A 4146-nucleotide genomic window follows, 5' to 3' on the forward strand; every position below is an offset into this window, starting at 1 on the left:
GAATTTAACCATCCAGTCATCTCTCCAGCCCCGAAAACCCAAACTCTTAATTCATCATGCTCTAACCTCTAAGTTGTGAAGTTAGGCTCATGTAATATTGCCTAATCAGTTATCTGTTAAGGGTCAAAACCTTTATCTTTATCTAAGACAAATTCTCCAGTTGAAAAAGTGACATCATACATCATACCAGGTATGTACTTCAGAAATACAATGTTGAGACAATCAGATCTTCCCACCCAAGTGAGAGACAAATGAAGAGAGCACAAAACATCGAGAAAAAAGATAGAGCAAGGAACATAGGAAATAAAGGAGAGAGGAAGGAAGGAAAGAAGGAAAGGGAGGACCTCATTGGCACCAAGGAAAGTCCAAAACCTACTATGACCAAGCCCATCTTGAACATTTAAAAAGAATTGCATCTGTCATGATACCTTGCCTTCTAGACCTCTGAACTCTCCAGAGGAGGTGACCTGGTCTGATGGCTCTGCTGGACAGTAGTCACACTCATATAACATCCTGTAATAATGGGATCCACTAGTAGAGCAGAAAGACTCAGGCCTATGACTTCTGAGTCAGAACGACTGCCATGCAGCCAAAACAAATTATGATTTAGTCACATATGATCTATGAACTCACAAGCATTCTACTGTTTTATTTTAATTTTCTGAATCCTTCTTATTCCCCAAAGAAAATATTTCTACTATGTCATCTCGTGCTTCCTCCTGGCTTCTGCTGAAATGACTGATCAAGTCTTTGTTCTAAACTCATGGCCTTTATTAAATAGCTGATCAGACTAATTTTAATATTCTAGAACATGTGTTCCATTCATGTTATAAGATAAACTGAAAAAATTCAAATTCTTCAAGTTCTAGGTCATGTTCATCAAACAATTGCTTTTTTCATTCATTTTTTTTTCTCCTGCCACATTTACTGTGGACAGAAAAATGGCTCATGTGTCAAATTCAGTGATTTGTTCTATGTATTTCATTTCTTCTAAATTGTGCCTTTCATAAAGCTGCAAAATATAACTGCAAATGTAGGTTCTAGCTTCCCTCCCCTGTATACACCTGATATGTCACCAAGATTTCCTGTACCATCCATGTTCCTGGACTGAACCTCCTCACAACCCAGTGGAGCCTTGCTACTTCCTCAGGTACAAGCCACATTTCCAGGGATTTTTTAAATAAATAAATAAATAAAACTCTATATCTCTATATCCAACTCTTAATTTAATTGGGTCACTATTACAAAAGTCCAGAGACTGACATTTATTTTGCTGCTTCTAGGGCTTGCCATGTCCAAGGTCAACACTCTGAGAGGGTTCTGCTTTTGGTGAAGGCTATCTCCCCTCACCTAAATAGCTTCGTTCTTGCTATGCCTTTCCCCAGTTAATAAAGACAGAACTAATTCCAGTACACGTGTTTCTTAAGTTAAAACATTAAAACCTAGTATATTATAGCCTATCCTTAAAACATTAAAACCTAGTATATTATAGCCTATCCTTTTGATTTATCAAATCCTAATTAAATTATTAAAGACCCTGTCTCCAGTATAAACAGAGATTCATTTATGGCTGTTTTAGCTGTTGAGAGCAAATATAGGCCCCACAAAAATTAAGGTAGAGACTAATGGATGTTCAGTCCCTACTGTTGATACGTGGTTTGCTAATGTAATTGGAATATGTTGAGACAGCTAAGTTTGTTGTTATGAAGGCAAAGTATGTTCTTTATTTTAAAATCTTTATTTATTTATTTATTTAATTATTAATTAATTTAAAATTTTTTATTACATATTTTCCTCAATTACATTTCCAATGCTAACCCAAAAGTCCCCCATACCCTCCCCCCAACTCCCCTACCCACCCATTCCCACTTTTTAGCCCTGGCATTCCCCTGTACTGGGGCATATAAAGTTTGCATGTCCAAAGGGCCTCTCTTTCCAGTGATGGCTGACTAGGCCATCTTTTGATACATATGCAGCTAGAGTCAAGAGCTCCAGGGTACTGGTTAGATCATAATGTTGTTGCACCTACAGGGTTGCAGATCTCTTTAGCTCCTTGGATACTTTCTCTAGCTCCTCCATTGGGGGCCCTGTGATCCATCTTTTTTATTGGATATTTTATTTATTTACATTTCAAATGTTATCACCTTTCTTGCTTCTGCCACCCCCAGAAACTCCATATCCCATCCCCCCTCCTGTTTCTGTGAGGTTGTGCCCCCACCTACCCCCTCCTCCCTCCTCCCTGCCTCCCTGCCCTTGAATTCCCTTACACTGGGGAATCAAGTATTTAATGGACCAAGGGTCTCTTCTATTGATGCCCAATAAAGCCATCCTCTGATACATATGTAGTCGAAGCCATAGGTCCCTCCATGTGTTCTCCTAGGTTGGTGGCTTAGTCCCTGGGAGCTCTTAAGGGTCTGGTTGGTTCATATTGTTTTTCTTCCTATGGGGTTGCAAACACCTTCAGCTCCTTCAGTCCTTTCTTTAACTTCTCCATTGGAGACTCCATGATTTGTTCAATGGTTGGCTGTGGCTCTGGCAGGGCCTCTCAGGAGACAGCTATACCTGGCTCCTGTCAGCATGCACTTCTTGGCACCCACAATAATGTCTGCATTTGGTAACTGTATATAGAATGGGTTCCCAGGTGGGGCAGTCTCTGGATGGCCTTTCCTTCAGTTTCTGCTCCACACTTTGTCTCTGTATTTGCTCCCATGAATATTTTGTTCTGTCTTCTAAGAATTACTGAAACATTCACACTTTGTTCTTCCTTCTTCTGCTGCTTCATGTGATCTGTGAATTGAATCTTGATATATGTCCTTGAATTTGATTACATTTAGCCCACCCTGCCCTTCCCTTTCTTGAGGGTGTGGCCTGTCAAGGGCGTGGCGGAAGCTTTTGAGAGAGCTCTGCAGGGGGTCTTGGGGAGGAGCTTCCAGGGCTCTATTTAAAGCCTCTCAGATCTATCAGATCCATTTGTTGGTGCATTCCATCCTAAGAATGAGGTAGAGGCCTGGCCGTGGGAGCAGACATGAATGAAACACAAGTCGAGAAGCCTGGACATGTGAATTTAGAGATGCCCATCCTGGCTCCTTCCAAGAGAATTCAGCCCCTAGACCAGAAGGCAGAAGAGAAACAGCCCTCTGAGAGCGGGGCCTAACAGTGGCAGGAGTTCTAAGTCCTCTCCCATGGGCAAAGAGAACACCTGGCCAAGTAGGCAGGCCAAGGTCCCCAGTCAGAAGCCATCTGAGCAAAGCTGGGCTGTTTCCTTTTGCAGACCCCACAAGAGAAGCAGCAGGCTGGAAGAGAAGAGGAGGGACAGACCATCTCCCTCCAGAGAAAGAGGAAGGCACAAGCCTATGTCCACCCACAGAAGAGACTCCTCGCATACAAAACTGCGTGTAAAGGACCGAAGACCCCAGTCAAGATCTCCCGTGAGGACTCAGAAGTGTAGCAGCTCTGGAGTGAGCCGAGGTGCTGCACCATACAACTCTGCCAAGAGGCGCAGACAGCCTTCTCCTCCGGAAGCTAGCTCATTACCAGCATTCGTCTTCACCAACGTGGGTTCCTCGCAGGTGGCCCTGGACGACTTGCAAGCCCGCGGAGGTGCCTTCCTGTGTGAGCCCCCGAGCAGCAAGGAGCCCACTGTCTCACAGCGCGCCTGGCTCACTTGGCAGCTGTCTCATACAGGAGCCACACTGCACTGAGCGCTTCACACAATCAATTCCATCTTGACTGCACAGGTCAGCATGTCCAGAAACACCTGGCCCCAAGGCTATTCCTTCACTGCCAATTCTAGACTAGAGCCCACCTCCTTTCCAATCACAAAGTCCGTGCCAGCCAACCGCTGCAGAGACTACATGACTTGGCATCTCCCAACCCTTCTGTGGATGCAAAAAGCATCCTGAGCTGAGCACAGCAGGCCAGAGAGATCAGGAGGCAGGCCTTGAGTTCAGTGAGCACCAAACCATCTGCCACTCCGGAGGAACTCAACCTCTCCAGGCAACGACACAGGACTTGACTGTGAAGAAAACCTGGGAAGACTCACTAGGGAACTTGGACTGTTGAACCTTTCACTGATGCGGACCTTTCTAACTGCCCTTTGGAAGATGTATATCATTTGAGAAAAAACTGGCTCTTAGAATTCAATCA

General features: G+C 44.1%; 1 pseudogene; it reads left to right on the forward strand.

Moving 5' to 3' along the window:
• Positions 1-3013: 3013 nt before the first annotated feature.
• LOC147002763 (uncharacterized) lies at positions 3014-3907 on the forward strand (annotated as a pseudogene).
• Positions 3908-4146: the final 239 nt, after the last annotated feature.

This window comes from Mus caroli, unplaced genomic scaffold, assembly GCF_978045245.1.
Source record: "Mus caroli unplaced genomic scaffold, Mus_caroli_1 scaffold_9, whole genome shotgun sequence".
Taxonomy (NCBI): Eukaryota; Metazoa; Chordata; class Mammalia; order Rodentia; family Muridae; genus Mus; species Mus caroli.